This window comes from Oryza sativa, chromosome 12 (assembly GCF_034140825.1).
Source record: "Oryza sativa Japonica Group chromosome 12, ASM3414082v1".
Taxonomy (NCBI): domain Eukaryota; kingdom Viridiplantae; phylum Streptophyta; class Magnoliopsida; order Poales; family Poaceae; genus Oryza; species Oryza sativa.
Genome location: NC_089046.1, coordinates 26068317 through 26092958, shown reverse-complemented (window position 1 = coordinate 26092958; position 24642 = coordinate 26068317). Strand labels below are relative to the sequence as shown.

General features: G+C 51.2%; 1 pseudogene; it reads right to left on the bottom strand.

Moving 5' to 3' along the window:
- Window positions 1-19958: 19958 nt before the first annotated feature.
- Window positions 19959-21909, bottom strand: LOC107279697 (ethylene-responsive transcription factor 1-like; annotated as a pseudogene).
- Window positions 21910-24642: the final 2733 nt, after the last annotated feature.

Below are 24642 nucleotides of genomic sequence, written 5' to 3'. Positions count from 1 at the left end.
TCCAGTGCAGGCCTCCAACTGGCGGGCGCCGGTAGATCTGGGAGATGGCTACAACGCCGTCCTCGACCGCCTGGCGGGCCTGCGATCCCAGGGGCTCACAGGGGCCATGGTGTTCGGCGACTATCTTCGTCGCCGGATCGCGCCACTCCAGCGGCGCGCCCGGGGCGCCTGGGAGTACACCGGGTCCGAGGACTGTATGAGGACCCACCAGGGGGTCAGATGGGACTGGGCTCCTGAGGACTTCAAGATAGTGGTCCAACGGGTGCTGAATCTCAGCTCCGTGGAGGCATCCCTCATTCCTCAAGGAGTCCTCCCCCTCTGCAGCGATCCAGACCGCGCCTCCATCCTGACCATCATGCAGGCGGTCGGGGCGTCGGAGGAGCGGGCTCCTCGAGGCCACAATGGCGCGGGCGGGAGCCGCAGGGGGGAACGATCTACCCCGGGAGGGGGTCGTGCTTCTGGGCCCCGCGACGGGGGCCCGGGGAGCGGCCGCCCTGCCGATGCCCGGGGGAAGAGGAAGCAGGAAGGAACCCCTCCCCCATCTCCTCACCGGGCGGCGCGTGCCAGCAGCAGGCGCCCGGAGGGGGCCACGCCGACGTCGCAGCCCGAGGGGGAGCGGAAGAAGAAACGGCTCCGCAAGATGGGGGGACAGAACCATCCCGGGGAAACCTCATTTCCCCTCCAAGGTGGTCGTTTAACCGACCCCCTCGCAGGTTCGTCCCACTCCCATCGTGGCCGTATTCATTCTCTCAACGCGAGTTTTCACTCATCCATCTTGTTTGTCTTCTGGTCTTTCTTCTGTTTCAGCGAGATCCCGTCGCGTCCTTCTTGCCAACCCAAGTCCGGCCAATCTGAGGCTGAAAATGCGGCGACCACGGAGGCTCGGAGGCGGGAATCTGACCGGCGAGAAGCCGCGGATCGCCTACGGGAAGCCGAGGAGGCCGCCCGGGGGGCCGCCCGGGCTCGCCAGGCTGAGGAAGCCGCTCGGGAGGAGGCCAGACTCCGCCAGGCCGAGGCGACGACATCCTCCGAGGCAACCCGCGAAACTGATCGGCAAGGAGCCGCGGATCGCCTTCGGGAAGCCGAGGAAGCTGCCCAGGTGGCCGTCCGAGCTCGCCAAGCTGAAGAAGCCGCTCGGGAGGAGGCCAGACTTCGCCAGGCCGAGGCGGCGACGACTTCCGAGGCAGCTCACGACGAGGCCGCGGGCGCATCGCTTGGGCCCACTCCCTCGGGCGACGCTCAGGACAAACCAAGTCCGGGGGACATCCCCGAGTCCGGCACGTCCATCGGCGGGCCAAGCCGCGCGGCATCCTCTTCGAGGCGGCTCTTCCCCACGCCTTCCGTTGCTCCACTGAGCGCAGAACCCCTTCTGCAGGCCTTGGCCGTCGCAAACACCACGGTGTTGGACGGGTTAAGTGCCCAAGTGGAGGCCCTGCAAGCAGAGCGGGCGGAGCTTGACGCCGCATGGGCGCGTGTCGAAGAGGGGCGACGCTCGGTGGAGGCCATGGTGGAGGTGGGCCGCAAGGCACACCGCCGGCACATCTCAGAGCTCGAAGCCCGTTGGAAGGTGCTGGGGGAGATCGCCAAGGAGGTGGAGGAGGAGCGGGGGGCTGCCCTCATCGCCACCACCGTGATGAACGAGGTGCAGGACACCCTCCGCCTTCAATACGGGAGCAGGGAGGCGGAGCTAGGGAAAAAGCTCGACGCCGCCCGGGGGGTCCTTGACGCTGCCGCTGCCCGAGAACGGCGGGCGGCGGAGACCGAGGTGGCATCCCGGCGGCGCGAAGAAGCCCTTGAGGCCCGTGCCATGGCGCTGGAAGAGCGTGCCTGCGCCGTGGAGAGGGACCTGGCGGATCGCGAGGCCGTCGTTGCTATTCGGGAGGTCACACTGGCGGTGCACGAAGCCGCCTGTGCCGAAGAAGAGTCCGCGCTCCGCCTCCGCGAGGACACGCTCACCGAGCGGGAGCGAGCTCTCGAGGAGGCCGAGGCCGCGGCGCAACGGCTGGCGGACAGCTTGTCCCTCCGCGAGGCTGCGCAAGAGGAACAAGCGCGTCGCAATCTGGAAAGTGCCCGCGCCGAGAGGGCCACGCTGAACCAGCGGGCCGCTGAGCTCGAGGCGCGGGAGAAGGAGCTGGACGCGAGGGCGCGCAGCGGCGGGGCGGCCGCGGGCGAAAGCGACTTAACCGCCCACCTCACAGCTGCCGAACACACCATCGCCGATCTGCAGGGCGCGCTAGACTCGTCCGCCGGGGAGGTCGAGGCCCTCCGCTTGGCAGGCGAGGTAGGGCCCGGCATGCTTCGGGACGCCGTCTCCCGTCTAGACCGCGCCAGCCGGCAGGCGGGCCTCTGGGGCGGGCGGACTGCGAAGTATGCCGCCAATCTGGGGGGCCTCGCCCAGCGCCTCTCGGAGATAGCCGGGACTCTCCAACGGCTCCCCGAGGAGCTCGAGAGGACGATTAAGTCATCCTCGAGGGACCTCGCCCGAGGAGCGGTGGAGCTCGTACTGGCGAGTTACCAAGCCAGGGATCCCGACTTCTTCCCATGGACGGCGCTGGACGAGTTCCCTCCCGGGACCGAGGACGGTGCGCGCGCGCAGGTCCGGGACGCCGCCGACCATATCGTCCACAGCTTCGAAGGTTCGGCCCCTCGGCTCGCGTTCGCCCTCAACTCCGACGAGAAGGACGATGACGGCGGAGTGGGCGACAGTGGCGACGAGGCTGGCGACCCGGGTGCAATGGAGTGAGCCCCCAGGCCCCCGCCAATCTTTAAATAGTTTCTTCTTTTCTTCTTCCGAGGCCTTCGGGCCCCCTTCTTGTATAGACTAATTTAATCTGCAATCAAATAAAGAGGAAATTTTTTGTGTCAATTCTATTTGTTGTGTGTATGAGACGAGGATGTCTGTGCCGCGGTCCTTTTGTGTCTTGGCTTGAACAAGGGCTCGTGCCCAGGTCCTAGTCCTCAAATGGCTCGGGTCGGGGCTAGTGCCTGGGGAGATCCACATGTCGAGACTGGCCAGGCCGGGAGCGTGGTGACCGAGGGTTATGGGTGACCCGATTGTGGGTTTTTGCCGATTCCCCCCCGGAGTTCACCACGCCCCGGGGCACGGCTCGGTTCTGGGCCCCGTTTGGCGATTTTAGCCGACCCGAGCCCCCGAGGGCAGGATTGAACACGAGTGACCTATTTCAAGTCAAGATCCTTCAAAAGGAAACAACAGCACAGATACAGCCTTTAGGAAATCGAAAATGCTTTTATTGAAATACAGATATAAGAGAAATAAGAATATGCATATGTGGTAGCCCCCGGCCAACCCTGCACGCCCGAGGAGGGTGCGGGGTTGGCCCGAGCCCGAAACCTGACACCCGATCCCCCTTTAGGGGTAGAAGCGACGAAGGTGTTCGATGTTCCACGGGTTAGGCAGCTCTGTGCCGTCGCCCGTGGCCAGCTGAACGGAGCCCGGCCGGGGGACGCCGATCACTCGATACGGACCCTCCCACATTGGTGAGAGCTTGCTCAATCCAGCACGCGTTTGGACGCGGCGTAGGACGAGGTCGTCGACGCAGAGTGATCGGGCCCGGACGTGGCGCTGATGGTAGCGCCGCAGGCTCTGCTGGTAGCGCGCGGCTCGGAGGGCTGCGCGCCGCCTTCGCTCTTCCAAGTAGTCGAGGTCATTTCTGCGAAGCTGATCTTGATCAGCCTCGCAGTACATGGTGGCCCGAGGGGACCTCAGGGTGAGCTCGGATGGGAGAACCGCTTCCGCGCCGTAGACGAGGAAGAAAGGCGTTTCCCCGGTTGCTCGGCTTGGCGTGGTTCGGTTCGCCCAGAGCACCGCTGGCAACTCCTCGATCCACGAATCGCCGTGCTTCTTGAGGATGTTGAAGGTCTTGGTTTTAAGGCCTCTGAGGATTTCCGCATTGGCGCGCTCCACTTGGCCGTTGCTTCTGGGGTGGGCAGGTGAGGCGAAGCAGAGCTTGATGCCCATGTCTTCGCAGTAATCGCCGAAAAGTTCACTAGTGAATTGGGTGCCGTTATCCGTAATAATACGGTTAGGCACTCCAAACCGGGCTGTGATGCCCTTAATGAATTTAAGTGCGGAGTGCTTATCGATCTTGACGACCGGATAAGCCTCGGGCCACTTAGTGAACTTGTCGATCGCGACATACAGATACTCAAACCCGCCCGGGGCCCGCCTAAACGGTCCCAGGATATCGAGCCCCCAGACAGCAAATGGCCATGAAAGTGGTATGATCTGCAGGGCCTGGGCCGGCTGATGTATTTGCTTGGCGTGGAATTGACACGCTCTGCATCGCCGGACCAGGTCGACCGCATCATTGAGAGCTGTCGGCCAATAGAAACCTTGTCGAAAGGCTTTGCCAACCAAGGTGCGCGAGGCGGAGTGGGCTCCGCATTCGCCTTCATGGATATCGGCAAGAAGCTCGACGCCTTGTTCCCGAGGAATGCACTTCAGGAGGATTCCGTTAGCCGCGCGCCGATAGAGGGTCCCTTCTACCAGCACGTAGCGTTTGGAGATGCGCTGGACGCGTTCACTCCCTTCGCAGTCCTCGGGTAGAGTCTTATCTGTGAGGTATGCTTGGATCTCAGCGATCCAAGCAATCAATCTAAGGGAGCTGGGAGCGCTCCCCTCGGGTCCCGAGGCCTGGACTTCGACGGGCATCGGGGGCCTGTCAGGCGCGTCCGTCTCCCCTAAGGGGTCGGGTCGCGCCGACGGCTGGACAAGCCTTTCTTCAAAGGCGCCCGGTGGGGTCTGGGCTCGCGAGGAAGCGAGCCGTGAGAGTTCGTCGGCAACCGTGTTATCCCGTCTGGGCACGTGCCGAAGCTCTATCCCGTCAAAATGGCGCTCCATACGCCGTACTTGGCGCACGTAAGCGTCCATCTGCGGGTCAGAGCACCGGTACTCCTTACAGACCTGGTTAACGACCAGCTGGGAGTCGCCTAACACCAGGAGGCGGCGGATCCCCAGTCCAGCTGCCACCCTGAGTCCCGCAAGGAGTCCCTCGTACTCTGCCATGTTATTGGTCGCCCGAAAGTCAAGGCGAACCAAATATCTGAGGACGTCTCCGCTCGGCGAGGTCAACGTGACCCCCGCACCGGCGCCCTAAAGAGACAGGGAGCCGTCGAACTGCATCACCCAGTGGGCGGTGTGAGGCAGCTGCGAGGGGCCCGAGCTGGCCTCGGGGACTGAGACGGGCTCGGGAGCTGGGGTCCACTCTGCCACAAAATCGGCGAGGGCCTGGCTCTTGATAGCGTGGCATGGTTCAAAGTGCAAATCAAACTCAGAAAGTTCGATTGCCCATTTCACCACCCGTCCAGTACCCTCTCGATTATGCAAGATTTGGCCGAGGGGGTAAGACGTAACCACCGTGACCCGATGCGCCTGGAAATAATGGCGCAGTTTCCTTGAAGCCATCAGAATAGCGTAAAGCATCTTCTGGGCCTGAGGGTATCGGGTCTTGGCGTCCCGGAGGGCCTCACTAACAAAGTAGACGGGCCACTGCACCTTTCGGTGCGGCCGATCCTCTTCGCTAGGGGCCACATCCCTGGGGCGCTCTTTGTCCAAGCGGCCTCGCGGGGTGCACTCGTCTTCTGTGCCGACGACCTCGGGGTCGGAGGACGACAGGGGTGGCCTTCCCACAGTGGCCTCGGGGCCGTCCTGGGGGTCGGGGGCTCCTGGCGTCGTCGGACAAGCGGGCAAAGGGCCAACTCCGGTCGTCAGGGGCCTTAGGCCACCGTTCGGCTCGGGGGCCTCTTCTCCCTGCTCTCTCCCGGGTCGAGTTGGCACAGGGTTAGCCTCGGGGTCAGAGGGCGATAGGTGCGGCCTTCCCGCAGTGGCCCTCGGGCCATCCTGGGGGTCGGGGGCACCTGGCACCGTCTGACAAGCGGGCAGAGGGCCTGCTCCGGTCGTCGGGGGCCTTGGGCCACCGTTCGGCTCGGGGGCCTCTCCTCCCTGCTCTCTCCTGGGCCAAGCCAGCACAGGGTGGGGGTGCGCGGAATGAGGATTGTCCTCATCGCGCTCCACAACCAACGCCGCACTAACCACTTGCGGGGTCGCCGCTAAGTAGAGTAGCAAGGGTTCATTTGGCTCCGGGGCGACCAGAACTAGGGGAGAGCTGAGATACGCCTTCAACTGAGTGAGGGCACGTTCAGCTTCCTCCGTCCAAGTAAACAGCCCGGAGCGTTTGAGGAGCTTAAATAAGGGTAGCGCCTTCTCTCCCAGCCTCGATATGAACCGACTTAGGGCGGCCATGCAACCGGTGACGCATTGCACATCCCTAAGCTTGCTGGGGGGGCGCATCCGCTCTATAGCTCGTATCTTCTCGGGGTTGGCCTCGATGCCTCGGGCAGAGACCAAAAACCCGAGAAGCTTGCCCGCAGGTACACCGAACACGCACTTATCGGGGTTCAGTTTTATGCGGGCGGAGCGGAGACTCTCAAAAGTTTCCGCTAGATCCGAGAGTAAGGTCTCTTGGTTGCGCGTCTTTACAACCAAGTCATCGACATAAGCCTCAACATTACGTCCTATTTGGCTACCCAAAGAAATTCGAGTAGTACGTTGAAAAGTAGGACCTGCATTCTTTAACCCGAAGGGCATTGTCGTATAACAATAAGTTCCTATGGGGGTAATGAATGCAGTTTTTTCCTCATCCTCCCTAGCCATGCGAATCTAATGGTAACCAGAGTATGCATCTAGAAAACACAAAAGGTCGCACCCCGCTGTGGAGTCGACAATCTGATCTATGCGAAGCAGGGGGTAAGGGTCCTTAGGACATGCCTTGTTAAGGTCGGTGTAGTCGATGCACATCCGAAGCTTGCCGTTCGCCTTGGGAACGACCACCGGGTTCGCCAGCCACTCCGGATGGATGACCTCGCGGATGAATCCGGCCTCCAGAAGTCGCGCCACCTCCTCGCGGATGAAGGCTTGACGTTCCGGGACCTGCCGCCGTACTTTCTGCCGGACCGGCCTTGCGCCCGACCGCATGGCGAGACGGTGCTCAATCACCTCCCTGGGGACCCCGGGCATATCCGCCGGTCTCCATGCAAAGACGTCAGCGTTTGCCCGCAGGAAAGAGACGAGCGCGTCTTCCTATTTGCCGTCCAGAAGACCACCGATCCGTGTGGTCTTGGACGGGCCGTCGCCCAGGGCAACATCCTTGACCGGGACCTCGTCGCATGTGACTATCCGCTGCCTCGGGGCGGCGGGGGCGGAGGTGCCAAGCCTCTCGTCGCCTCCCTCGGGCTTGGACGCGGCGGTGAGGTGGTCCGCGCGCTGCTCCATACAAGAAAGCGTGACTTTGAGGTCGCCATGGACAGAGATGGGGCCACCGGGGCCCGGCATCTTCATCTAGAGGTAGGCGTAGTGGACTGCCGCCATGAACTTCACCAACGCGGGCCTCCCTAGGACCGCGTTGTAGGGCAGACTGAGGTCCGCCACATCAAAGTTCACCCGCTCCGTGCGGAAGTTGGCGGATCCACCGAAGGTGACCGGGAGGTCGATATGACCTAGCGGCCAAGTGTGACCCGGCGTCACACCGATAATCGGCTGGGACGGCCGGAGCACCATCCCCGGGGCCTTGATAGCGTCAAAGGCTGCGGGGGAAAGGATGTTGAGGGCTGCTCCCCCATCAATAAGGACACGCCCCAGCTTCACGTTGCAAACAGTGGGGGAAACCACCATTGCGATCTGTCCTCCCCGGGCAATGCACGGTGGGTGGTCGGTCTGGTCGAAGGTGAGGGAAACCTCCGACCACCGCGCCCGGCGCGTCGCCTCATGAGTAGGGGCCGCGGCCCGAAGCTCTCGCTTCATGGCCTTGAGGCTCCGGCGAGAAACGTGAGCACACGCTCCCCCATCGACAGTGGCAATGGTGGCCCCAGGCTCTTGGAAACCTAGGTCATCATCGCCGTCATCGATGTCCTCGGCGGGGGCCTTCTGCTTGGCCTCACTTCGCCGATTGCCGGAAGGAACCGCCGGGGACTTGCCCTCTCGGCGCTCCTGCCTCCTCTCCTCCTCCCACTTCCTCGTCCGCTCAGCCAAACTTTTGACTGCGCGGCAGTCCGCGAGGTCGTGAAGGGAGGTGTTGTGGACGATGCACCACTTGCCGGTTGGGCGCTCCCTACTGGGAGCGCCGGCCTCCTTCTTTTTGTCGCTCGCAGGCCTCCCCTTTCGGGTGGCCCGCGAAGCGCCCTCGACGGCGAGGACATGACCCTCGTCGTCGGAATGGGCTGACCTCTTCTTCCTCCTCCTGTCACGCCGCCCTGTCCGAGCAGCGGATCCGGGGGCGGCCGAAGCTGCCACACCGGAACCGGAGGGGTTCCAGGTCCATGCCTCTTCCTTACGAGCCACTCGGTCCGCGAGCTGAAAAAGCTCCGCGGTAGTCTGGGGCTCTTTGGAGGCGATCTTTTCGAGCATGCGGTTGTGCCGCACACCCCCCTGAACGCGTTGATCACCGCGTGTGCAGGGATGCATGGTATGGTGTTGCGGACTTGACAGAACCGCTGAATGTATGAGCGAAGTGACTCATCATCCCTTCGCTGGACTGCATGTAAGTCCGCTTCTTCACCTGGGCGCGGATATGTGCCTTGAAAGTTCATGGTGAACTGTTGGCACAAATCCTCCCAAGAGTGGACGGACGCGGGTGGCAAGTTCATTAGCCAACCCCGTGCCTGTCCCTTCAGGGCCATGGGAAAGAAATTCGCCATGACCCTGTCGTCACCCCCGGCGGCCTCGATCCCGGTCGTGTAGACCTGGAGAAACTCGGCGGGGTTGACGCTCCCGTCATATTTTTCGGCGATGGTGGGCCGGAACCTTGGGGGCCAACGGACGTTCCGAAGGCTCGCCACAAAGGCTCTACAGCCGACACCACCAACCGGGGGCACGGAGGGCTGATCCCCGCGTCCGTGTTGACGTGACACTCCGGATGAGGAGGCGCCCTCCGTTGCGTGGGCAGCACGTCGGCCATTACGCCGGCGCTCGATACTGATGCGGGCATCCGGCCCCCCACGCAGATCTTCCTGGGTCGGAGGCGCTGACGAAGGAGTGGCGGCCGAATGGCGAGCAACCGCCGCCGCTCGCCGCGCCCTCCGCCTTGACGACACGTAGCCGGTGGTAGCAGCGCCAGAGGTCTTGGTGGCGGAGGACCGCCCACCAGCACCTAGGCGGTGTCGTGTCGTCATGACCAAGTTGGCCACGTCGTCCAGCCAACGTTGGGCTGGAGACTCCGGGTCAGGGACAACGGGCGGGTGACGTAGGAGCGCGCCAGCAGCTTGGAGTGCGCCCTAGGGCGTGCTGCCGTCGCCATAGACGAGGAGGCGACACTCCCCATCTCGGCGCCCTCCTCCATCACCCGTGGATGTCGAAGTCGCGGATCCTTCGACCCTCTCGAGCGCCTCCTCCCGCCTAGGACTTTGGCGTGGAGGGCGGTGGAGTACAAGCTCGACGGCGTGGGTTTGGCTCCCCGTCGTCATCGCTAACACTCGGAGAGAGGTTGTGCGCCTTTGCTTGTTCAGCCATTGGGCTGAACAGGAAAAGCTTGGCGCACACGAAAGAGTGCGAGAGCTTAGAAGAACACACGCAGAACCCCCTACCTAGCGCGCCAGATGACGGAGCGTGGGGCTCCTCACCGGGAGACCGCGCAGGCCCCCCTTTGCCGGTTCGGCCGGGGGCCCTGGGTGAGATTCTCAGCTCTCGGTGTGTGTGTGGAAGGTTCGCGAGAGTGGAAACACACAAGACACGGGCGATGTATACAGGTTCGGGCCGCTGAGAAGCGTAATACCCTACTCCTGTGTTTTGGTGGATCTGTGTATGAAGAAGCTACAAAGTGCGAGCCAGCCCCCGATCGTTCTGGGATCGTTTCCCCCCCTCTCTAAGTGGGCAAGGTCCTCCTTTTATATTTCAAGGGGATACCACATGCACCATCTCTCCCTCTCTTTCTTTTGTGTGGGGACTCATCCTCTCTTCCCTCCAACTTGACTTCTCTTCATTAATGGACGGAGATTTGTATGGCTGCCGTCCGAATGACCTTCTGATGGGACGGCCCATACCTACCTCCACTTCCGCCGGAGGCAGGCGCGACGTGGGAACATGGCTGTCTGCTGACGACATGACCATTGTCAGACCGGTCATAAATCGGTCATTCTTGTCCACCACGTGTCAGTTTAACAATCTGCATGTTCGCCCCTCTTCATACAATGTCTTGCTTGTAATGGTTAGGATGAAGCCTGGTATATATCTGACCGGGACCAACGTGCCATCTCCAGGAGCTAACACGCCGGCTCCGGCTAGGGACGAGTGCTTGGAGGCTCTCATCCTGATGGGATGGGGCGAGGCGTGCGTCAGACCGCCTGTCGCCACCTAACCCACAATCTGATCGGTCTATGACTGGTCACAGACCGGATAAACGAGCGCGCTGCACTGCGTTACATGCGGCGTGACGCGCTCGTCCAAACCGCAATAAATGTGGTTAGGTGAGCCCCGCTATGCTCACCTACCCCATATACGCGGCGCAAAACCCACAAGGGGTCGGGGCGCCTCGGCCCTCGGGGCCGAGACGGGAGCGGTCCGACCCCTCGGGGAGACAAAGAGAAGGGCAGCCGTATCACCCTCGGGCCCGACCCCCCCCCCCCCCCGAGGGGGTTAGGCCACGTGGGTGATCGTGTCTGCCTCAAGTCTCTAAGTCATGATACTCCCGGTCCCATGTCACCGACACTCAGCGTGAAGGTTACGCAGATTGAAAGCATAGTAATCAAGCAAGAGCCACCACGACACAGCTGGGCAGAATTCTCCTTGGATTGCTGGTAAGTGAGACCAAAACCTTTTCACCCCTGTTCCTTTTCATTCTGATTTAGCTCTGCCATCACCTAGTTCGGTTAATGGGGCGGTAGATTTGAGTGCTAGTCCTCTAGTACATGCTGTAGGACCGAATAGCAAGAACTAAACCAACCAGAGGGGGGGTGAATGGTTGTAGTACCCAAAAGCCGAAACTTGCGGAATTAAAAGTTACTCTCGAATCCGATGAAGATCGGTCTAACCGGAGTCGATCCGCTGATCTGACCGCGCCTATGCCGCCGGTCTGACTGGTGTTGATTGACCGGTCCAACCGCTCTGTGAACAATGCAGTCGCCTGATCCTGTCGCCGGTCTAACCATCGCTCTCCTGCTGGTCTGACCGCAGGTATCCCGCCGGTCGAACCGCCAAACCCGAGCAAACACAAATCGAAGATCTCTCCAAATAGATTGAAACTTTATTACATCTCTTTGTGTTTACAAAGTGCAATCACAGAACTCCTCACAAAAATCTCGGCTAAACTCGAAACCCTAACTATTCTCTCAACTCAACTATCTCTAAAGCGATACCGGGAGGACACACCCTCCCTCTCTATATATACCCGAGGTAGGCAGCCTAAAGTCACGAACAAACCTTGTACAAGAAGTCCTAATACCCTAGGAAACCTACCCGTACAAGAAACAAACTTTACAAACTCCAATTGTACCAAATTTGGACTCCCTCCGAATTCGACTCCGCATCCCATAAGCACGCAATAGCTCCATCATATGTTATATGGAATCTTCCCCAACCACGTGCATTTACCTTTAGCCTAAGCATCTCGCATGATATCCTGATCATCCAAGTGTCATCTTCTCTCAAGTTGACTCCCGATCCATCACCGGCAATACTCTCCCGAGGCATCAAGACCACCTACACATGCATCAACCAAGAAACCATATTTAAGCAAGTTCTCATCAACTTGACTCATTGTTAGCAAACAACGGTATTACATACGCATAGTATCTATCTAGAAGTCATAAACATGAATTATCCACGGATATCCAACAAATTTATCCGAAACCGAAACCGACACAGAGTCGGCCGGTCATACTGCGGAATGGCCAGTCTGACCGCACACACACCTCCGGTCAATCCGATAGCACCTGCCCGGTCTGACCAGTCCAAACAATCAACAGCAGTTCATGTTCATCACCTGCAAATCAATCATCTCCAAAACCATTTCGCCAATAATCTCCAAATATTAAAACTAATAATCTCATATGCCAATTGTTTATCACATAATAAGAATCAAACACACATTGATTTTGCACATGCCCTAAGTTTGATGGTAACAATCCTCAAATGTGGAAGAGTAATTGTGAGCAGTACTTTGATTTGTATGGAATTTTGCCGATGCATTGGGTCAAGGTTGCTACCTTAAATTTTTGTGGTAGTGCTGCATTTTTGGTACAACAATTCGGTCTCAGATTGCTGGTATTTCTTGGGCTACTCTGTGTGAATTGGTGTATTATGCTAGATTCACTCGTAACAGACAGGAGGCACTCATTAGATAGTGGTTTCATGCACAACAGAGTAGCTCAGTCACAGAGTATGTGGAGCAGTTTGATAGTTTGATGCATCGGCTCATGGCTTATGATAGCGCTCTCACTCCTGTGTATATTGTTACTAAGTTCATTGAAGGTCGTAGACATGATATCAGAGGGGTAGTCATGGTACATAGACATCATGATTTCGATACTGCATGTTCTATAACTTTGTTGCAGGAAGAAATTTTAGAAAGAATGAAACCTGTTAGTGGAAAATTAAAAGAGTGGACACTCATGCACCTACTAGACAAGTACCAAAAACTAGTACTCACACTCCAGTAACCATACTTTCAAAGGATCTACTTCCACTAGTCCTGAAGAGAAAAAGGCATCAGAAACCGTCAGAGTTAAGGAAGATAGTTTAGCATCTCTTAAGACATATAGGAGAGCCAAGGGATTATCTCAGTAAAAAATTATTAATATTGGGTATGTTTTAACTATAACACACCGGGGGTATAAATTAATATAGTATATCTTCGTTCGTGTGTGTATATATTCATATACGGTGTCTAAAAGATGAAGCTAAGGTTTGTACGTAAATGTGTGTTATTTCAATTAATCTATTTCTGGTTGAAAATACGTCTACGTATATATACAGAGATTATATATTTCAAGTTTTTTATTTGAAAAATATGTGCACATTCCGTTTTCACAAAGAAACAAACGTAGCAAGGACCACATGGTGTCCGGACGCCGGAGTCCCCGGACAGCATGATTTACAAGTGTGTTTTTGTACACTCGTTCTAATGATTGCTATGTATGATTCCTAGCTTTCCACTCTTATTGGAAGGAAATTAAGGATCGATGACTCGTCCTTCTACTTTTTTTTCTATTTCTTTCTTTATTTGAGAGCAGGCATGGAGTACAGAAGAGGGGAAAAAATGTCCGACGAATCTTATCTTATTTTCACCCTTTATTTGTCAAATAATCCAATTTCTTTTGTGGTACGTATTTTCTTTTTCATTTTCGTATGACGACATCAAAAAAGATAAAAACATCAGATGGTGGCAAAACTCACCGGGAGATGAAGAGGAGGGTGGCAAAGATGGGCAATAAAGCCGGACGGCGGTGGGGGCGGAGATCATGAGGGACAAGGTCATCGAGGGTGCTCACGTGTGGTGGATGATGCCTTGGCGCGCAGGATCTACGGCAGCAACACCAAGACCAACTTGTTTGCCGCCGTCGTTGTCTCTTCGCCGGCGAGGAGACGAAGAAGCAGACAGCTCCGGCGGCGGCGAGTTGGAGCCGTACGTACGCCGAATGCCTCTGGTTCTTCTAAGCTAGCTGGTCGCCGGCCGGTCGGTCCATAAAGCTAGCATCCGTACGTCTATTGCATTATATGTGTCTGTTTGTAATAGTTTGGTACTCCTATGATTTGCAGCATTATTGCGTCTCTTTGATTAATTGGCCACCACTTGCATTGCAAGCACCTTGCTATATATGTATCTGACCGGCTGCTGGAGCGACAACTTTTGCCGACGTTTGACTGGTCGTGCAGCACAATGCTTAAATTTTGCAAAGTTTGAGATATTTCATCGGTATCTCAATGATATGTAGGACCCACATGAGTCAATGACATGTGGGTCAGGATGGCATATCTCAAATTTTACAAAATTATAATGGCATGGTTCCAATTTTCCCTAAAATAATTAAACAGTGGCGACCGACTCATAGTGAAAAGTCATATGTAAACATGCAATGCAATCTATATCATGCTAAAGAAGCCTTAGGGGCTGCTTGCTTCACTCTCTCATTTTACCAAACTTTGCCACACTTCTTAAGACATTTGTTTGTTTCAATGCCAAAGTTGTGGCAATGCCACAGTTTTTATTTCAAAGACCTACATGTCATATACCCATTTTTTAGCCAAACCTTGCCTAAAAGATGTGGCCATCAATTTATAAGCCACACATTTGGCTAGATTTGGTAACGAGGTTTGGTAATGTTTGGGAAGAAACCAAACAACCCCTTAATATGTGACATCTCATCATATAGTCCACCAAGCCAAAACCCCGTGGGCAAGGGGCTCAAATTTAGAACCGGAACCGATACGATGCCGGTAACATCTCACCAGTGACGGTTTAAATAAAAACGACACCAATAATAATAGGAATTAATGATTTGATTCAAAAAATTAAGCACACTAACATATGAGGTATTTGTGCCAACTCGACAGACTCTCTAGATAATATGATTGTGTTGTCCAAGGATAAACTCTTCTAGCGAAAGGTTGGCTTTACCTGGAGAGTGGAATAGAAAAACAACAGTTATGTGTTAATTTGTCAATTTATCGAAAAATGGATCATCTATTACACACAATTTGAGGGCTATTTATAACAGTCCAAATTTACAGTCTTATGGGTCATATATAGGATTTTCCATTATTCACTACTACAAAAATACACAAAGAGGGCGATCCTATAGGTGCCGGAATTGCTAAAACCGACATCTATAGACATTTCCCACCTCCACGGGCTGAAAAAATATACAACCGGCACTTTAACCAATTGTAGGTGCTGGTTGTAGAGAAAAACTGATACTAGTACAATAGGTAACTTTTTTAAATGGCACATTTAATTTATCTTAGGTTCCAGTTAATTAAAAAACTGGTACATATAATTAATATATTAGGGAAAAGTCCGAATTACATCTCTAAACTATTAGGTGAGTACAAATTACCCCATCAAACCCAAAAACCAGACATCTTTCATCCTCAACAATTAATACCAGATGAATTACCTCCCGACTCAAACCGGAGTGGTTTTGGTCCTACGTGGTAGTCCAGTTAGCATTTCTTCTTTCTTAAATCGATGGGCCCCACCTGTCACCTCTCTCTCTCTCTCCTCCCTCCCCTCACCTCCATCTCTCTCTATGATCGAGCAGTCGTTGGAGACGGAGCTGAGGATGGCAGCTTAGAGCGGCGGCGAAGGGCGAGTATGGCAGAGGCAGCTCGGAGCGGCGGATGGGAAGCCGAGGATGACAACGGTGGTGGGGACGACGGAGGTAGCTCGGAGCGGCGTCGGTGGGTTGGGATGGCGGAGGAAGCTTGGAGCGGTGGAGCGGGGGGAGAGGGGGCGAGGACAACGACGTGCCGATGCCGACGCTCAATTCTCTCCCTCTCAACCCCCTCTCTCTCTCATCTCCCTCTGCGAGGGGAAGCCGAGGACGCTCACAGCCGTCTGCGTGCAGCTCGGCCTCGGCCTCCGCTGTGAGGACTCTCGCAACGACCAGCGCGTGCCTCCTCCTCGGCCTTCATCGCGAGGACGCTCACAGCCGCCGACACGTGGGGCACCTCCTCGGTATCTGACACGTGAGAGAGAGAGAAGTGTGAGAGGGGAAAGAGAGAGAGGAGAGAGATATGACAGGTGGGCTCCATTGTTTTTTATTAAAATATTTGTTGACTGGACTACCACGTAGCACCAAAACCGCTTGCAAAGCTGCTTTGGGGGAGCGGGGGTTTCATCCGGTATTGATAGTTGAGGATAAACATGTCTAATTTTCGGGTCTGAGGGGGTAATTCATACTCACCCAATTGTTCAATTGTGTAATTCAGACTTTTCCCAATATATTATAGGTGCACCCAAAAAACCGAGCCAAATCGAACCAACGAGCGGGAGGGAAATATTTTAGCCGAACCCATGAGTAGCACTAGTATTCGGCCTTATCCTCTCATCCCCCCTCTCTCTCTCTCTCTCCCGTCCTTCCCTTCCCCATCCCCCTCTTCTCCTCTCCTCTCTTGTTGATCGCCACCGGTATCATGCATCAGATCAGCGGCGGAGGCCGACCGTCCAGTCAGTTTCAGGAGGGAGATGACTGGGGACGCGGGATCCGCCGATAGAGACTTCTCCCGCGAGCGGCGGTGGCATCGATTTCTACCGTCCAGTGGTAGAGGCTCCTGTGGGCGGATCCAGTGGCGGCGGCGGTTCCCGCAGGGGCAGATTGTCCGAAAAAACCGTTTTTATAATAGTGAGTACTACGAATTTGGATATCATGACTCTGTCGAAATTAGAGATTAGTAAATACTATGATTTTACATCACGTACTAGGTTTGTTTTTTATGGGATAGAAAGAGTATTATTAACGGGATAATCTCAAGGCAATATAGATATTGTAACAGGTTTGTTTTGTATGTGATAGAAAGAGAGAGTATTATTAACGGGAGAATCTCGAGACAACATAGATATTGTACCATGCATGTTTGTTTTTTATGGGATGAAAAGAGTATTATTAACGGGAGAATCTCATGGCAATATACCATGTTTGTTTTTTATGGGATGAAAGGAGTATTATTAACGGGAGAATCTCGAGGTTACGTAGATATTGTACCAGGTCGGACTGTTGGTCTTGCGGTTGGACAGGGTCTTTTGCTGGACTGTTGGTTGGACAGGGTTGTTTACTGCTCGCAGATGCTGAGAAAAGGAAAGGCTGGTTCTGCTGCAGGCCTCATCAACTCTGATGCTGTGCATTGTACTAGTAGTACAGCTGATGCTGTGTATTGTTGTTGTTGGCTTGCCCACATTCCTTCTAGGTCTCTCTCGGATGTGAATATAGTATACACTGCTCCATTATAAAATTACTACTCCCTCTATCCTATATTATAAAGGATATTAGATGAATATGACACATACTAGTATTACGAATCTGTATCTTGTCCAAATTTATTATACATCCTAAAAAGTGGCTCATCCATCTAAAATCCATTATAACGTAGGACGGAGGGAGTAGTTTTAAAGCATTAGTACTTGTTACCGTGTCCTTTTCACTTCCTACCAAAAGTGGGTATGTTTGACATGAGAGAAAAAGAGAAGATTGAAAAGATACGTAAAATAAGAGATGTCATCAGTGCATAATTAATCAAGCACTACCTCCATATTTTAATATATGACACCGTTGACTTTTTAACCACGTTTAACCATTCGTCTTATTTAAAAAATTTATGTAATTATCATTTATTTTATTGTGACTTTTTATCATCAAATATTCTTTAAGCATGGCACAAATATTTTTATATTTGCACAAAAATTTTGAATAAAACGAATGATCAAACGTTGTTCGAAAAGTCAACAGCGTCATACATAAAAATACAAATACGGAGGGAGTATTAATTATTTTACCTTAAAAAATGAATTAATACAATTTTTCTATAGAAAACTTTTGTAAAGAAAAAGCCACACCGGTTAACGGTTAGGAAAATGTGCGTCCAACAAAGGAGGCTCTTCACTTATACCTTTCTTTGTGCTGCTCTCAAAGGCAGCAGCCTCAGAGGTTTCCACTCCCGGTAGTGCCACTGTTGCTGGTGGTGCTGTCCATCCACACATTTGCCTGCAAAAAATTACCACCAATAATCCATCTTCTTATCCCCATCCATGTATCGAGCAAGCCGCCAAGACAACCGCCGCCGTCGCCACGCTGCCACAATGGAGGAGGTCGTCGGAGTGGAAGACGACGACGGAGTTGAGTTCGATGAGCAGGAGGAGGAGGAGGACTTCCACGACCTTGAACAAGAGTTCCTCAGGTATTGCATGATGGACACCGACGACGACGACGAGGAGGAGATGGCCATTGCCGCCGTCTCGCCGCCGCCGCGCCGGACTCCGGCCAGAAGAGCTAGCGGTTTGTCTCTCGATCTCTCTCGACTCTCTGCATATTTTTCATATATGTCGTGTCTCCACAGTCAATAGCATATATACATAGCATTTACATTGTCATTCTTCCGATCCTTCGAATGATATGTCGTTCAATATATGCATATTTTCGTTCTCTGCTTCACGATGTTAATCTAATTAATGCAGTAGTTTATTTTGTCAGTTCCGGAATGTAGTGGCATCAGATTAAGTTGGATTTCGATACTAGCTATTTTCAGGTTGGCCATGCTTTGACATTTCTAACTACGGTCTGCAGCTAGCTGCATACTTAATTTGATTGCAGCTTGAAACCAGTTCCACTAGAAAGAAAGAGTAACTAGGCTTAACCTAAATAAATTGGTCATCTTGAGATTGATTCCACGCACAGCTAATTAAACAATAGTAATACTCCACCCATTCCAAAATACAAGGGATAACTACCTTTAGGCCTAGTTTTTTTTTTCTCAAGTCCAAATTTCAACTTCCTCATTTTTTATTAGCACGCTTTTCAAACTGTTATGATACGTTTTTAAAAATTTTCTATGTAGAAGTTGTTTAAGAAATCAAATAAATCTATTTTCTAAGTTTATAATTACTAATACTTAATTAATCGTGTGCTAATGAGCTTTTTCGTTTTGAGTGCACTAAAAGTCCTTCCCAAAAGAGTTGATCGAACCAAGCATTAGTCTAAAGACAAAAAAATAATTATTATCACCTTCCTGATTGTATTACCCTAAAAAAATACAATGCATGCATCCAAAATAATTAGAGATCTTGAGGGCAAAGGATTTAAATAATAATAATTGAGTAGAAATGATGTGCTACATGCATACACTTCTTATAAATCACCTTATATTTATTTTGGATTGGAGGGAGCACTTACTATCGTGATCCTTCTTATAATTAATCCGACGCACATTGCAGATTCCACTGGTTCCTTTTACTCTTCGACTTGGAGGCCTGCACCGTCAATGTATATGACTCAATGGATAAAAAAGAGTCTACGTTTGACAAGGTTTTCGAACTTATAGACAGGTACTGTCATAAGTTCCTATGTTAATTAAGAATCTTATTATAATTAATTGCTACTATGAATCATAGCTTTAAACTCCATGTAGGGTTTGGTATCAGTTCCGTCATTTGGTCCGCGGCAAATGGAGAGAAAGACTTAGGTGGAAGTTTAATTTTCCTGTGAGTACATAGGCTCTACATTTATATTGAATCTACAATTCAAATACATACAAGTGTATATTAATTAGATCTCTCGCCGTTTGTCATTTATTTATAGTACGCAAAGAAAAAGCAGGGAATTAACTTGTGCGGCTACTACGTGTGCGAGTATTGCCACTGCCTTGCAGACCAAATCTTCACCACAAGAGAGCTCGATGTACATACAAATAAATTCAAAATTTCATTGCGTACGTATCGATTTGTTGTTTAATTACTAATTAATTTCATACATTCATATAGTTTATTCGCATGAAGGATAACCTCACACACAAGGAATTTATCGCGGCGGTTCAAGAACAACTCATGGGATTCATCAACGAACAAATCCTTGATCCCAAGGGTGAATTCTACTACGACGGAAATACAATTCATACGTCCTTAGCTTCTAAGATAACGACTACTACTACATCGAAATCGTAGCTAGCTAGGACATCATAAAGGATTGTAATTAATACATGTCTATTTTTCTATATGCATGTACACATTTTCTTTAATGTAAATATATATTTAGGTCATATATATATATATATATATATATATATATATATATATATATATATATATATATATATATATATATATATATATATATAAACCATGCAGCAAAAGGGCCATGCAAAAAAAAAAGGAAAGATCGATCTTTAGTCCCGGTTATTTCACCCGGGACTAAAGATAGCGATCTTTAGTCCCGGATTGGTAGTCCCGGTTTGAAAACCGGAACTAAAGGGGGTTACGAAACGGGACTACAAACGCTTTCTCCACCAGTGCCGGCTCGTCGGCGAAGTTGTACACGGCGCCGCCTACGACGAGCCCCATGCAGCTGTAGGGCTCGAACTCCCACCCATTTGTTGCCTCCAATGCATTACCCAGCAACACCGGCGCCATCTCCCCGGCTGCCGGCTCGACGCCGGCGGGGGCTACCATCTCGGCCACCACCACCGGCTTCTTCCTCTTACTGTCCATCTTCTTGTTGGCCACGGCGGGAGCCGGAAGAAGTGGAGCCACCGGCGGCGGCGGAATCCGGAAGTTGGTCCGGGCGTTGGGGCCGTAGAGCCGCCGCGCGACGGCGTCGTACGCCCATGCCGCCTCCTCGGCCGTGTCGAAGGTTCCAACCCACGAGCGGGAGCCCTTGATCATGTTGTCCCTAATTTCGGCCGACCACCGCCCGCTCTTGCGCCGGTGGATGCCGTGGAAGCGGTGCCGGTGCTGCTTCTTTCTCGCCGTCGGCCGCCCTTATCAGCTGCGAACACCCGCCGGATTAAATATTGATATGCACGTTTTCGAGTATATATGTGAATCTGAAAAAAAAATACCATAACAAAAATGATTTGAAAAAAAAATCATTTCCCCCTGCCCGGCCTCTTTCTATTGCATTTGTGCTCTTTTCTTTTTAAAAGATATATAATGGAGAGCCCTTTAATTTGTCCTAGGAAAAACCAACTTCTAGAAGTAGTGTTATAATAAAGAATAAGAAAGAGGCTATATATGGTACATACAGAATGGCCAAATCGGTAAGAGCAAAGACCGTGATGTTGATCTTATGGTTTGGTAATTATATAATCAGCAGTAAGTCTTTAGGGTGTGTATTTTTCTCTCCCTTGTCTGTACAAAAGTTGTCCAACGCCCTCAAAAGAAGGTACACAGCTGATCGAGCAAGGACCAGTGTCCTTCCAATAAGTTGGGAGAACTAGCAATATAATATTATTAGTAGTAAGCAGGACAAGTGCTAAAGAATACTCCTATACTCCACTTCCTCCATCATATTTGTTGATTGACATGCTCATGAAAATACTCATCAAAGTAGTACTTCCTCCATTTTATAATGTAAGACTTTCTAGCATTGTCCACATTCATTTAGGTGTTAATGAATCCAGACATATATATGCGTTTAAATTCATTAACATCTATATGTATGTGGGCAATGCTAGAAAGTCTTACATTGTGAAACGGAGAGAGTAGCTAGTAATTAGAGCTGGAGCAGCCATACATAATATATTACTCTATCTTCATCGAAATAAATCAGCTTTTATATCCGAATTTATTTTGACGTACAGTGAGACAAGAGAGCGGTGTCTACTCAATCTATGGCCCTGTTTGGGGGAGCTTGTCCCAGCTGCAGCTTTTCTCAAAAACTGCTTCTGCTAGAAGTTGCCCTAAACAGTTCACAACTTCTGAGAATCTGTAGTTACAGATTCTGAAAAATGAACTAAGAAGCCAGAAGCTGGAGAAGCTGGATTTCATAGCTTTTCCAGATTCTCAGAAGCTGACTACCAAACAGCTGTTTCTCAGAATCTAAAGCTTCTTCAAACATGCCCTATATAATATAAACAACTACTTAACTACCATACATTAGACTAGCTAGCTAGAGATATGGAAAAAGGAAATGAAAATACTTATGAAATTATAAAGACGGAAAACGATGAGCACGCATGAAAATAACTATATATATATAGTGCCGAGATTATTAACCTTTGGCCGGGAGTGTGGTGTTTTCTCAGTACCTCCTGAACTCCTCCTCGTAGTCGTCGTCGTCGTCGTCGTCCGACAACACCACCACCACCGTCGTCTTAAGCTTCTCCTCGCAGCCGCAGGGGCCTCGCATTGCCCCCACCGCCGGCAGCCGGCGGCTGCTGCCGGCGGCGCCGCCATTGTCATCGTTTTCTCCGCACATATTATCGATCGAGATCAAGATATGTTTAGTCTACGTACTCCTATCTTAATTAATTAGCTAGGTCTTGATGCGTGCGTGCGTGTGTGTTTTTGTTGTAGGAGTAGCAGCAAGCAAGAGCGAAGCTTTTCCTTATTGGAAGTGGGAGGAGGCTGCAGAGAGCAGCACTGCATTTAAGTAGAGATCAGACGTTGGCAGCTTTAGAACGATGTGAACGTCTCAAAAAAAAAAAACAGAGAGGCCATTTTCCGGTTTAAGAAAAAAGGAGGGAAAAAAAATCGGGCCCGGGTGAAAGATTCTGCTGGTCTCTAAAATCACATTAATTTTGTCATAGACGAAATCATCACAAAACGTTTTATTATAATAAAAAAGTAATTAGTCGTAAATACGAAATCATGCTGAGTCACGGACTAGCTTCAACCTATCGCATCGATCGGATAGGTTCAGCCACATGAAACATATATAACAACCTGAGTTAGACCAGATCGGCTATGGACTGGATAGATCAGTGGATAACAGACCCTAAACATGCCTCATTGGCTATAATACTGTCTACCATATTTGATAAAGAAGCTTAACACAATATTGTGATGGAACAATATTTAGAGCAGAATAAGATAATATACCAGCTAATACCCTAGCACAGACTTATATAGGCAAATCAATCTTTATAAATATACTTCATCCGTTTCACAATGTAAGTCATTCTAGCATTTTCCACATTCATATTGATATTAATGAATTTAAATAGATATACATGTCTAGATTCATTAACATCAATATGAGTATGAAAAATGCTAGAATGACTTATATTGTGAATCAGAGGGAGTATCAAACTATGAGCGGTTAGCAGTTTAGATAGCCCAGCCGATACCGAAATAACTTGATATAGCTATATGGAGTGATCTGTCTATATAAGTGGCAAATATACATAAAACTTAGTAAAGAAGTATATATATTAGGTTAGATCAGTTGAAACTCCAATATTATACTTAATTATAATTGTTTCAAGGATAGTTTCTTGGGTTCAATAAAAGACTATGAATGATGCATCACAAAGTAGATAAAGAAACCTAGAGCCTAAACAAGTAAACAATCACTTTTCATGATGATAGATGTCTTAACTGATCTAATCTAGTAAGAAGATTTAGCTGAAACCGGCAAGAACCCTAAAGCGAGAACCAGCCGATAGGGGTAAATCTAGATACTAAGACTAGATTAGCTAAGACATGATAGCAGATGACCATGATAAAAGGACTAAAATATCTAAAGTGACATAATAGCCCCGATAGCACAAGCCATTGAGACGTGTTACCTCTTGCGAAGCGAACTCGTCGAAAAGTAAAAACGAAAAGGGTGGCGATGCGCCGAAGTTGTATTGGATTGTCTCCTGTATTACAATGCTAAAGGGGTCCTATTTATACACCGAGTACAAACTTAGTCCATTATGGACACAACTCAAACCTTGTTAAAGATAAAATACAAACAAAACCATATACGGCGGTCTCTTATCAAAATCTCTTACAAACTGACATAACTAACCTAATTAATACATACAATTGCCTTATTCAAGCTCTATCTATAATTGGCAATGACAATTATTTCAATCTAGGCCCATGTCAAACCCAAGTCATACTATATCGGCCGAATCGGCCATCGGCTTCATCAACCTTGATTAGCTCACACTTTGTTTTCAGCCGGTACGACATCTAGCCGATGCACAGTCCGTCTCCAAATCCAACTTGATTCCACACCAAATCCGCTTCGATTTTATTCCTTCTCCGAATCTGATGCAAAATTCCATTGTTAACAGATACCTTTGGTACTAGATTTGTTACCAAACGCTAGTGCATAAAGGTTCTTACAAGGCAATCAAAACTTATTTTTGCACTTGGTTGGGTGGCTCATCTCCCTCGAGATATCTATAAAAATCAGCATTTTTCTGAGGACAGCACAGAGAAAATCACTTTCCACGAATGGTTACTTATGTCGTTCGCCTATGAAAAAGGTCATGAAAAAAATAAGTCCTCAAAACCAAAACCCTAGCTCCTATCTGTCGGTATCACCATAGCCGTAGTAGCCGCCGCAGCAATCAACGCCGTGCACGAGGCCGAGGGAGGCGGAGCTAGTCACCCCTCCTAGGGTCGGGGGCGGCGGTTTGTCGTTCCTGAGTCCGCCATAGTCAGATCCACCCTCGTGGGACTCGTCGCCATTGTCGTCATCGAGCTAGCCACTATTGTTGTCGCCGTCATTGTCGTCGTCGTTGTTGCCGAGGCCCCACTACTCTCGAGGCCGGGGGAGGTGGATCCACCACTCCCAAGGCTGATGGCGGCAGATCCACCCCTCCTGGGAATAGGGCAGCGGATCTGCCACTCCCTAGTTCGGCGCCATCGGATCTGCCCACGCTCGGCTTATCGTCATTGTCATCGTCCCCCTAGCTGCCATTGTCGTCACCCTAGCCACCGCCGCCATCGACGTCGTCGTCATTATCACCGAGGCTCTGCTGCTCCTAAGAACGGTGAAGGGGGGATCCATTCTTCCCTGGGAGGCTAGGGGCAGTGGATCCACACCTGTGCAGCTTGCTACCGCCGTCATTGTCGCCTCGTCATCACAGTTGTCGTGGCCGCTCCCGTTACAACTGTCGTCGCGGCCGTTGCCCTTGCTCCCTAGGATGGAGAGGGGGTGAGGATAGAAAGGAGATAAAGGAGGAGAATGTGGAGTGAGTGGGGAGTTGGA